Source organism: Musca domestica, unplaced genomic scaffold, assembly GCF_030504385.1.
Source record: "Musca domestica strain aabys unplaced genomic scaffold, Musca_domestica.polishedcontigs.V.1.1 43, whole genome shotgun sequence".
Classification (NCBI taxonomy): Eukaryota; Metazoa; Arthropoda; class Insecta; order Diptera; family Muscidae; genus Musca; species Musca domestica.
In genome coordinates, this window is record NW_026712332.1 from 3,594,700 (window position 1) to 3,608,315 (window position 13,616).

The 13,616-nt window shown below is 35.9% G+C and overlaps 1 protein-coding gene across 3 annotated transcripts in view; it reads left to right on the forward strand.

Annotated features, from left to right (window-relative positions):
* The first annotated feature begins 1,610 nt into the window (after window positions 1–1,610).
* LOC101898914 (cytokine receptor) overlaps window positions 1,611–13,616 on the forward strand; it is a 79,924-nt gene continuing 67,918 nt past the window's right edge. The window contains exons 1-2 of one of the 3 annotated variants that reach the window (XM_059127206.1): window positions 1,611–1,748; window positions 4,033–4,227. The gene's annotated coding sequence lies outside the window, so the exon portion shown is untranslated. Of the gene's footprint in view, window positions 1,749–4,032; window positions 4,228–8,533; window positions 8,990–13,616 lie in introns of those variants that run through there. The other 2 variants (XM_059127207.1, XM_059127205.1) reach the window with 2 other exon arrangements.

The window sequence follows — 13,616 nt, forward strand, 5'->3', positions numbered from 1 at the left end:
GGGATTTTTACATAAACATTGAAATCAAAGTCTGTGAAAATCGGTTAAGATAAAGTCATATCTCCCATATATATATTTCATTCGATTTGGTATTTAAGTCCCTCACATGTGCACTCACAAGAATGATATTTGGTAGCAGATATCAGATACAGCTCTGCCAATTTGTATCGCTATTGGTTCAGATTTGCATATAGCTTCCATATACATATAAACAAAAAATTGATTGTTTGTGATTGAAAAATGTTATAATGGGTGAGTTTGAAAAGTATCAATTTTTACTACGTTTATTTTAGTAGATTCTAACTTATGGACCTGGCGTAATACAGGCGTACAGGTGTAAAACGTTTTACCATAATTTTAGGTAACGCTGTTATTTGTTCCTATTTTCAACAAAAAATTGTTCAATTGTCATGGTTGGAATTGTTCGTACGTCCGACGTATTTGGGTAACTTTCATAGAAATACATATGTTTTACTTGTCGAATTTTAGGCAACGTTGTCAATTTCCTTATGCAGGCCACACACGATACAACCGTTGGTACATCCATGTATTTGTGTAAACAAAATGCAGGTCGACCCCTATTGAAAATCGATTCAAATTAAGATATAGCTATATCTTCATCCAAATGGATGACCTAATTCAGCCTACAAGCATGTGCTTCAAATTTGGGTGAAAATCGGTTGAGATATAGCTATAGCTCCCATATATATCTTCATCCGATTTTAGGTTTCTTCTGCACCAAATGGCTAATATCAGTCAACATGGTGTGAATTTTGCTACATCTGACCGAATTCAGCCTACAAGCTTCAAATTTGGTGAAAATCGGCCCGAGTGGTAGGGTATCATATAGTCGGCCGCCCCACTTTTGAGCCTTCCTTTCTGGTTTTAAATTATATTTTATAATATTATTTTATTCATGAAAATCACAAATTTGATCGGATTTCGTGTTGTTATGATGTGCGCAACAATGGTCGAAAATGAACAAAAAATTAAATTATATGTGAAACGCCCGCAAACGTTACAATCGGTTGGAAGAAGATACAAAATGTCAATAAAAATTTTGATTTTTTGTACAACCGAGACACAATTTCATATAACCGGTCCACAAACGATACAATCTTGAAAACAACCTCTCCGAGTTATACAAGCAGTTGTATCGTGTGTGGCTTGCATTAGAAAAATTGGACATTACTGTTTTTTCTATATGTTTTTTGTTCTTTGACAGCAAATATAAATCAAAATTGTAATTTTAATAAAAATTTAAAACGTTTGAATAAATCAAGCAATGGACAGAAGCCTTGTGAGTCATAAAGGACCCTATACTCAGATTGGTTTGGGCGCGGCGGTTGGTTTGCTGGCTGGATTGGTTACCATGAAGTTGGGCAAACTTGCAGCAATTGTTGTTGGAAGTGGCATTATATTATTGGAAATCGCTCAGATAGAAGGACTCATAAGTCTCGATTGGTCTACTCTTCCGAAAATGTTTGAAAAGAGCAAAGGTCAACTGACCGACACTTCATCATTAATTCTACAGGCCAGAGACTTTGCAATCACGAATATGACGTTCACAGTTGCTTTTGTAGGTGGAACATTCTTTGGCATTGGATTATCTTAAAGGATAAAATGTTTCGATCAACTAATACCCAAATAGTCCGGATGATACATCACACTTAGATAATAAAGAACTATTAAAACGAATGATGTTCAATATTGGATCCTTGCTAAAAAAGGAGATCAATCATGATGAGGTAATGGTGGTAAATTTGCAAATACATAACTTATAAGAGCATGGAACCTTGAGTGCGCTTCCACATACGGTGGTTGGTGAAAACGACAAGGAAGTATACGAGTTTTGTCATATATTTGAGGGGTGTTTGAACGGAATTCCAACCGATTGTCATTTGATAAACTTTCCCACATCTGTACTGTTGTGTTTTCCCATTTATCTCAAAAAGGCGTACGAATTCACTGGCTCCAATAGGTCAACCATTTAAAATTGTTTTACATTAAGCTGAGTTACAAATAACAAGAATATTTACGATAGATTTTTATTCAGGTTAACTCTCATAGTTCACCAATCGCAATAATTTTGAATATAGAAAACATGGATCATATTTATTTGAATTTTTTCAATTTCACATTTAACCCGGGGAAAGACTTTGTAAACGCGGTATAGATAGCGGATTAATTTTTGGCAGGTGTTGTGCCACCTTTACAATCAGTAATTCCATAAGCACAACAAATTCATCGCTTGTTTTTCTTAGTCAAATGTCTAGTCAATTATCAGGATTAAACCGGAAAAAGATTTGTAAAAGGGTGCGTTTGTAGTTTATATCTTTTTGTCATATCTGTCTTAAACAGTTCAAGCACGTTTGTGTTTTGTTTCACTGTCAAACATTTTATATTGGTCTATATTTTAAGACAATGCTATGTCCCAGAACCTGCAAGAATGTATTAGTTTCGTATTTTATACCCTGCAACATACATATGTATGGGAGGTATATAAGGATCGTCATTCCGTTTGTAATTCATCGAAATAATGATTTTAGACCTAACACAGCATAAATATTCTTGATCAGCGTAGAATTCTAAGAAGATTTAGTCCTGTCCGTCCGTCTGTTTGTAATCACGCTAGAGTCCTTCTGCTTATTTTACTCCCTTGAAGAGAGTTGTCTACATAGGTGCACGATATCGTATAGCCCCCATACAAAGGTAGCCCCGATATTCGATATTTTGATGTTTTACCCAAATTTTTCAATGGAGTTGTCTGAAAATTAACACAAGGAGATCTTTCTGAGTACTTTACCCCTTTGGTAGAGAATTGTTTATATAGGTCCACGAAATCGTATAGCCCCCATACAACGACAAACATTGTCTTTATAGGTCCACAATATCGTACATCCTTCATATAATGGTACATCCCAATATTCGGTATTTTGATGATTTTAGCCACCTTTTTTAATGCAATTGTCTGAAAATCCACACAAGGAGTTCCTTCTGAGTACATTATCCCCTGTATAGGCTCACGTTATCGTATGACCCCACACAAATGTACCCCTCACCCCCTCAATATTCGGCATTTTGAGGATTTTAGCCATATTTTCAAGTGGAATTGTCTGAAAATTAACACAAGAAGCCCCTTCTGAGTACTTTACCCCTTTGGTAGAGAATTGTTTATATAGGTCCACGAAATCGTATAGCCCCCATACAACGACAAACATAGCAAATGGATAAGTATTGCGACTTAAAAATGTTATTCTAAGAACAGAAAAATTTGTAAAATAAGAATTCTAATTCAGGCAAGTAAAATGCTATAAGTTCAGCCGGGCCGAACTTTGAATACCCTCCACCACTTGAAACGAATTTGGCAATTAAAAAAAAAATAAAATCCGTTAAATATTCTATTCAAACCTTAAAAATACCGAATGTAGCCTTTACATTAGAGTCTATACGACGACGTGCACCTACATCATCAAAATACCGAATATAGGGAGGTACTATAATATGGGGCTACACCAAAACGGGGACCTGCACAGACAATTTTCTGTCATAGGCTACGACGACGTGCACCTATGACGACGTGCACCTACATCATCAAAATACCGAATATAGGGAGGTACTATAATATGGGGCTACACCAAAACGGGGACCTGCACAGACAATTTTCTGTCATAGGCTGTAGTATCCATTACGAACATAAAATACCAAATTTGAAGCAATTCCGGTGAATAATGTCGCTAAAATCATCAAAGTGCCGCTATATGGGGGCTAAAAAGAGGACGTGGACCTGTACAGACAATCTTCTGTCATAGGCTGTAGCATCCATTACAAACTTCAAATGCCAAATTTGGGGAAGTAGAGTGATTTCAACAGACGGGCGGCCATCGCTAAATCGACATAGAATTTTATGGTGATCAAGAACATATATATTTTATGGGGTCTAAAATGTATATTTCGAGGTGTTACAAACGAAATGACAATCTTAATATACCCTTAATTTTAATTGCGATTCAAATTTCATTTGTTTTTCAGTATTTCCATTTCCATGCAAACAACGTTGACTTAAATTCAGAATTTCCATTTGGAATTCCAAATACGTCAATTGGAGCTTAGAATTGTCACATTACTGCGTTACCTAAAATTCGACGAAGCGAACAAAAACATTCAACTTTCCCACAATGGTAAAATATTTTGTGCGTCCGTATTACTCTTGGTAGAATTAAGAAGGTAGGTAAAGTCCATTGTAGAATTAAGAATGTAAAGCCATGCAATCATATGTTTACAATTTTTTTCAAAATTATTCATTACAAATCATAAATGGGAACCTGCTTTCTATGCAGTGAAATTTGACATGGTAAATTACAGAATATGCAAAGATGGGAATGCTTATTTCATCGGTTCACTCAATCAAATGCCTCCCCCCCAAAGGGTCAACATTTTAAAAAAATTATAGAAAATATATAAATTTATATAAGAGTTCGATCGTCTTCAAATTTCACACATCCCAATATTTTTATAAACCTAAAGCCAGGCGTTAATTGTCGATATTTTCAAAAAAAATATATATATTTTACTGCACAGAAAAAGGAAGGATAATCCGAATTTGCTCGAACTTTGCAAATCCTAATATTTACATCAGTGCTAGGTCAAGTGCGAAAATGGACAGAATCTGTCCACTCCATCAAGTACCTCCCCCATAAAGGGTCAACATTTAAAATAATTCTAAATCTTCAAAAATGTGATGTAAGAGTTCCATTGCCTTAAAATTACACACATCAGAATATTTTTATTATTAGTGTGAAGATGGAATATATCGGTCCACTCCTTCTTGTACCTCCCCAACAAAGGTTCAAAATTTTGAATATCTATGAAGTTCATAAAATGCCATATTAATATCAGATTCCATTCAGGCTTGGCAAATCTCAATATTTCTATTAGCTCAAGATCTGTTATAAAGATGATAGAGATGGGACTTCTCCTTCTGGTACCTCCCCAACAAAGGGTCGAAGTTTTGAAAATCCAAAACGATTATAAAATGCGAAAAAAGCACCCGGTTCTCTTTATATTTCACACATCCCATTTTTTTACTAACACAATATCTGCTGTGAAAATGGGATACATTGGTTAACTCCTTCTGGTACCTCCCCAACATTGGGTCACAATTTCCAATATATAAGTCATAAATAAGTCGGCGATTCTATGCAAGCATGCTTTATCTAATTATTTCTCTTAACCAGAAATTTGATATGAATATGTAATTAATCGGAATTTATGACTTCGCATAAATTTGGATATAAATGTTCGATATCCTTGAAATGTTTTTACATACCAATATTTTTATCTGTATTATATGAAGTGGAATATTTCCGTCCATCACGCATACTTTCACATTTTCCAAAAATTTATAGCTGATATAAAGTATTGGAAGTAATATCGTCCAAATACGATTCGTTGTAATATTTATATCAGACAGTAATAGCCAACTGCTTCGGAACCTCCCTGTAAAGGGTCAACAGTTTGAATAATCAAAACTCACGGCTGGGGTATACATCTGCCGGCAAAACCGACAGATACTATTTATCTTGTTTTTTTTTATTTTAAAACTTTATTGAATGAAAGCAAAAAATGTCGGAAAGAGCATTAAGTTTTAGAATAAGTTTAGATTTGTTTGAATTTTCACCTTTGGCACGAATTGTGGCCTTCAAACGGCCAATAAAACCATCACACGCTGCCCGAATGTTGCTCTGCGGTATTTTGGCCTATTTCCGGCGAAGCGCTTGCTGGAAGCGATCGACACTTTGATATTTTTTAGTGCCAACCTTGCTTTCCAAAATACTCCAGACGCGGAGTATCCGGAGATTTTGGTGGTCATTGTGCGCTGGAAATGAAGTGAGGAACCTCATTTTGTAACCATTCTTGGGTGAGTTCGATGGTGCTGAGTCCTGTTGCAATGTCCAAGGTCTGCGGCAAAAATGTTTGCGTGTCCAAGACTTTAATACACCCTGCATAATATTTTCGCGATAATATTCGGCATTTATTTTGATGCAACGGTCGATTAATACGAGCGGAGACCGACCATCGGCTGTTATGGCGGCCCACACTATGACCATGGCCGGCGGAACCGAAGGTGCACATTTTCAGCTGACCTCTTTGGCAAGTTAACACGATCATTTTGTTTGTTTACAAACTGCTGGACTGGAATGCTGGAATGTTTTCTCATCGGAGAAACCCAAACTCGGCAGTTCATCACTTTCGGCCAAGCGAAGCAACTCTTTAGCTCGTTTGAGTCTATTTTATTCCTGTTGCGGGGTAAGTTCTTGCTCTTTTTGGAATTTCAATGGCTTTACCACCCCGTGCTCATTTTTTAATATTTGCTGAATGGAATATTGCGATATGTTCAGCTCACGAGCCATTTTTCGGTCACTGCGACGCCGGTTTAGATCAAATCGCTTCTTTTTTTTCGATCCTTTTCGGCTGATGTTGTTGTTTACTTCTGTCCATAGCCACTTGTTGTCTTCCAGTCAAATATAAAGAAATCACACTATCACGCTTGAATTTCATCACACCCTGTACAGATCCCAGAGCCGGTGAATTGACAGAGAAGGTCATTCGGATGCTAGAGGAGCGTAAAAGAAAACGTGGCTAGGCCATTAGAAGTGTTGCTACCTTGGAAAAGGTATGAATAAAGAGTGGGTGACGATTAAAAGGCACTCGAGGCCTGAAAAAGGGTATAGGGCCTCGGTTATGGTTAACAACGTAACGTTAGTTGATCCGAAAAGTTTAGCTGGTTATTTTAACTACCAATTTGATAGAGAAATCGAAGCATACTAGTTCGTATTAGATGACATTCCGCCTAGGTGGAACCATCTTTGGGCAGGTCTTAGCGACTTCTTTAATTTCGTTCGACGAAAATTTGAGCATCTAATTATTCTGTCATTAACTAACTACTGACTACAATTATATTTTTAATATTTCCCCGACGTATTTGGGTTTTCCCCTCCAGATACGATTTAATTACAAGTCTGCGTAGATCGCTATGTTGCTGCCGATTAAAGATTTAAGCTACCCTAAAGCCGTAATTTGCTTTTGTCATAGGCTGTAGTACCTATTAAGATCTTTGAATACTAATTTTGAAATGATTCCGGTGAATAATGTTGCTGAAATCGTCAAAATACCGACTATCGAGAGGTACCTTTATATGGGGGCTATACGAAGACTTCGACTTGTATACAAAAATTATTGTCATAGGCTTAAGTACCCATTACGAACTTTAAATACGAAAGTTTAAATAATTCCGGTAAATAATGTCGCTAAAATAATGAAATTACCGAATATCGGAGGGTAGCGTTATATGGGGGCTATACGAAAACGTGGGCCATGTCGGCCCTGCCTACTGGTAAACTATGCATGTATACTTTGTAGGGCCTATTATTAATATTTCGAGGAATTACAGACGGAACGACAAAGTTAATATACCCTCCATAGAATGGTGGAGGGTATAAAAAGCACCACTTAGACCACTTAGAATCAACTTGGAAAATGTCCAAAAATAAAATCCGAAAACTATCATTTAAATGAAAACCGTTGTATGGAGACTATACGAAGACGTGGACCTGCTTACGAAATTTTTTGTCATAGGCTGTAGAACCCATTGCGAACTTCAAACACGAAATTTGAAACAGTTCCAGTAAATAATGTTAAAATATCGAATATCGGGAGGTACCGTTATATGGGCGAAATACGAAAACGTGAACCTGCACACGAAAATTGTTGTTATAGGCTGTAGTACCCATTACCTATCCATTAAATACGAAATTTGAAATAATTCCGGTAAATAATATCGCTAATATCATAAAAATTCCGAATATTGGAAGGTACCGTTATATGGGGGCTATACGAAGACTTGGGCCAGCATATGAATTTTTTCCTATAGGCTGTAGTACCCACTTAGATCATCCAATACGAAATTTGAAATGATTCCGGTGAATAATGTTACTGAAATCATCAAAATTACGAACTTAACCTGCCTACTGATAAACTATGCGTGTATGCCATCTCAATTCGTTCGAAAGCGTGATTACAACAGACATCGCTAGATCGTCTTAGAATTTTACGCTGATACAGAATATATGTACTTTGTAGGGTCTATTATAAATATTTGGAATGGTAGAGGGTATAAAAATGAGAAAATCATACTGAGATGACTTAAGAACAATGTTGCTTTGTAAGTTATCACTAAATTGTTTATTGATTTGATGGAAATATATGAACTGTTGAATCCATTTTTCCAAATTTTTATATAACCAGAGGGTTGTGGGGTATCTAATAATCGACAACACCCATCTTTAATCTTTTCCTAACTAGTTATGCAATATGTGTGGGTTTCAATTTTGGGGAGATTCAATTACATTTTGGGGATTTTGGGGGCAAACTGATTTCATATTTGGCGACACAAAGACAGAAAAATACTGGCAACACTGATTTTGATGAATGATTCCTAAATCTCTGCCAATATTCGTTGTTTAAAACACTTCTCACTTTGGCGTTCTCAGCCAAACCGTGTGCGCCTCTTGCTGAGTACGGACGTGTCGCGAGTGCTCTGACGACGTGAGTGTTTCCCCAACGAGACGACCGACCATTCCAAGTCAACCCGACAACGAAGAAAGAAAAAGTGTTTGAAAAATATTCTGTGTTGTAAACTTGTTGCTAATACAAAATTGCTAACTAATCGGTGCGTTTGTTATTAAACACAATTCGATACGTCAATAATCAATCCGAGTGAATAGAAAAATATTGAAAAAATACCTAATAGCTTTGCTATGATGGCAAACAAATGAAAGATGTCCACAGAAAAAATGTATAATTAATGCGATAATACAAAAAAGTTGTTTTTTTTTGATACCATAAAAAGCAGCAGATGAAATAGAGAATGAGAGATGACTTTTTATAGTATCCAACAACGAGTCCAAAGGAGAGCAAAGAGAAACAGGTAAACCCAACAGCAGCAGCAACAACTGTCAACAAGAAAATACTCGACCCATGTTATGGGTGCGTGTATGTGTGTGTGTGTGTGAGGCCGAATGGCATTCTGCACTTATTTGTTTATCACGAAGTGGGGGAGGAAGGAGTGGGTGTTGTTTCGAGAAATTTAGTTTCTCGATAAGAACGAAATAAACGAACGATGCTGCCAAAACAAAGAGATAACAACAACAGATGAGAAACGCCAAGAGTTGGCATGTAACAGCAAACAAGAGCGTGTGAGCGAGCGTTAAATAGTTACCACTTACCGCTACTTTCATGTGTAACTTGCAGAACAAGCTCTTTGTAGCTCATCCATCCAGTTGTGATAAGAAGCGGAAATGGTGGTAGCTTTGCAAAGATGCATCCTCGTTTGTTCAAAACAAGTGAACCGAGTACCTACCTTCCTACCCCCACCTGGTTACCTATTGACTTTCTCTTCGTTATCAGTGTTGCTACTGGCAATGGTCACAGGCACTCGCTGAAGAATGTTGCTGTTGTCCAAGAAGCCCCTACATTAGCAACCATATATGTATGTTTGTATGCCGTGTGCTGTGCATGTTCATACATATGTATGTGTGTATGTATGTTTCTGTCTCTCTATGCAATGACAGTGCCTCGAATGTTTTTATAAACAAAAACAAATGAAAACAAATAAATGCAATGTTGTTGTGACCACATTTTTAATGCCATAAAGGAATGGTGGGAGGGGAGTTGGGCAAGTGGGACGTAGTAAATTGCAATGACTTCACAGACGGCCTTCTGTTTATAAGTCAGCGTGGATCCAATAACTTGTACCTACATGGTCGTATGTATGTACATACATGTACATATGTAAGGGATTTGGTGTTGGTAAGACGACAAACATAAATACGAGGAAAGTTTCGCATTTGCTGGCATTCGTTTTACTTCGATATTGTCTTCCCCAAAAAGATTCCTACGCTATGAAAATGATATTCTGGATGATAGTTTCCTAAATTTTTTGATTTAAAATTAGCAAATATAAGTTCTCCGTTTTTTGAATTTTTGTTAGCTATTTTTTTTCCCTCAGCCCTACGGTCCCATTGTGCTCATCTAAATAACGGTTTAAGACCTTGGGTATCTTTGGACGATATCCGTTTTAGTAGTTAATCTCGCAATACCCCCTCCAACTCCGATTGTTCAAACTTGGTACGATGTAATATTTATATACCCTCCACCTTGAAAAGGAGGGTATATTAAATTTGTCATTCCGTTTGTAACACCTCTAAATATTGTCATATACCAAATAAAGTATATATAGTCATGATCAGCATAAAATTCTAAGTCAATTTAACAGTCCGTCTGCTTGTCTGTCCGTCTGTCTGTTGAAATGACGATAAAGCTCACGTTGTAGCACGACGTAGAGCTTTAAAATTTGGCACTGTTGTTAGCTTTGTTTCCAGGGTGGTTGGTATTGAAAATGAGATATATCGGATCACTGTACCTCTCGATATTCGGTATTTTGATAGTTTTAACCACATTTTTCCACCAATTTGTCTAGAAATTGGTATTTGTAGTACGTTATGGGTTTTAGCTCTAGTGGCGGAACATTTTATATATAGATTCACGTTTTCGTATAGCCCCCGTTTAACAGTACCTCCCGATATTCGGTATTTTGAAGATTTTTGCCACATTTTACCACGGGTTTATCTAAAACATGGTATTTTTTGTTTGTAATGGGTTCCCGCTTCGGTGACAGAACATTGGCTATATAGGTCCGCGTTATGGTATAGCCCCCATATAACGGTACATCTCGACATTCGATATTTTGATGGTTTTAGTCACATCTATCCACGTATTTGTTTTAGCTCAGGTGGCAGAATGTTGACTATCTAGGTTTTTTTCTATAGCACACATATAACGGATTCCATTGAATACTCGGCATTTTTACGATTTCACGATTTGTGTGAAATTTGATATTTGTGCTTCAAAATGGGTTCTATAACCAGCGCAAAACATTGTCCATATTGGTTCTAGTCATCCCAGTCACATTTATCCACGAAATTATGTACAATTTGGTATTTAAGACTCGCAATAGATTACAAACGCTCAAGCATAAAATTGTCTATATAGGCTCCCGTTTTAGTATGACTCCCATATAACTCCTTCCGATCTTACTGGTGTTTGTAGTTTAAAGTGGAACACGTTTGACTCCAGATACTATTGTATAAAAATGTTTCCTTTACCCAATGGTGGAGGATATTAGAAGTTCGGCCCAACCGAACTTAATGTCTTTTTACTTAGTAACAATCTTTATTTGAGTTCGGAGATGGGCAATATTGGTTCACTCTTTTTTCATAAAAGAATTATAAATTTTGCACAGAAAAAATACAAATTTCATATTGAGCGATGGTAATATCCGACATCGTTCAGCTGACAATATTGGCCCACTCATTTCTGTACCTCACCCAAAAAAAAAATTAATTAATTTCCTGTATTCTTCCAGTATTATTGGATATTGAATATAGACATTTTTAGCTTGTTTTTGACATACTCCAGAATTAATTTTATAATCAAAAAAAAAAGATAAATAAATAAGTAAAAATCTATATCTATAAAAGAGGAAAATGTTTGTATGTTTGTTTGTAATTTATGGACTCGAAAACCACTGAACAGATTTTCCAGAAAATTTCCATGGATACTGCAACATCGCCTGAAAGTAACATAAGCTATATACATTTTTGAAATTCCACTTGGAAGTGGAGATATAGCATCAGAATCGGAGGTACCTCCAAAAAATTTATATTTTCTATGCACATATCTATTGATCGATTACAGATACAGTCTCCAAATTTGGAATGCGAAACGGAATTTGGAACAGAAATAAGTTTGCGGTTTTCGGTTCAGATTTGGATATAGCTCCCATATATATTTTCGATTGATTTCGTTCATTTGATGTCTCAAACACGATGTGAATGTTCGATTCCAATGAAATTTGGAATGTGTGACGGGATTTGATCCGAAAATAAATTTGTTAAATTATATTGAAATCGGTTCAGATTTGGACATAGCTCCCATATATATTTTCCGCCGATTTCACATATTTGATGCACAAAACACGATACGTATTTCCGATTCCAATGAAATTCGGCATGAGTGACTTAATTTGAGTGACAGATTTGGTTATAGCTCTCATATACATTCTCGGCCGATTTCACATATTTGATGCACCCAAAGCGAGAGAGACGAAATCTGGCACCAGAAAAAATTGTCAAATTATATTGAAATCAGTTGGAGTTTGGGTATAGATAACATATATATTTCGGCCGATTTCATACATGTTATGCACCGAACACAATATATATGACCGATACCAATGAAATTCAGAATGTGTGGAATTTCACATATTTGACGCATCAATTTCAATGAAATATGGATAGTGTGGCGGAATTTGGTGTAAAAGTAAATTTTTTAAAATTATATTTAAATCGGATCAGATTGGGATATGATTTTAATAAGAACCATTGACCCACAACGCCTTAGGCTAACACTAAAAAACAACACAACAATTGATTTGAAATACGCTTATTACGGCGAAGTATGTTGCTATCTCGAATTCACTAATTGCAATAGAAATGCCACTCAACTTCAAAAGATTGCAGTTTACTGCACGCTTGGTATTTGCTATGAAATAAATAAATCCGAAGGACAAACCCTTCGTGTATGTATGTCATGTTACTGCGTTTCTAATAGTTTTGTATATTTACGCATTTAAGTAGTGCAATATTTTTTTTAATTTTTAAATTTGTTTTTTTTTTTTTAACCAACATATATTCGTAAATAAAATTTTGAATGCATATAAAATCAAAAGGGGTAGCGAAGCGCACCGGGTTCAGCTAGTAATAATAATAAATATACATAATTGTTAGAATGAAATGGTTACACGACTAATATTTCCGGGTCCAAGAAATATAATAGCACATGTTGTAGCATTTAGAATGGTATAATTTGGCATATATTTTGTGAATTTCCATAATGATCTCGAAAAAAATTTGCTACAAATCTCAAGCCGATTTGTATAACCCCATCAATGGACCATAAGCATTCATGTATACAATATAGTTATATTGTATATATGGGTTACTTTCCCGAAGTCGGCTTAAAAATATCTTCTTCTGGAAAACAACTCCGAGTTTTTGCTTTGCTAGAGTTGTTTAAAAAGTAAATTGTCTTTCCTAATAAGAAGTTTATCTTCCAAAAAAAGTTATGGGTTTTTATATCAATGTATAGAAATTTTCGTTTTTAATTGGTTTGTTTGTAGTTTACACACATATGTATCAGTCCTATTAAACTAATATCGAAATAAAGATTTGAAAAACGGTCTACACCAATTTATATTGTAGATTCCGTTTTCAATGGGCTATTTTAAATAAAAAATGTGGCTGAAACATTTGATACGGCAAAAATGTTCCATATCGAAATTGCGGTCCCATATCTTTTCGTCTCTGGCTGGCTGGTGTGCGCGATACCCCTCAAGAATTTTGGATAAATCTGGTCGTAGAAAAGAACATTCAAACTACAGAGACATTATTTGAAAAACTGATAACAGATTCATTATGCTTTCAAAAAAAATTCGA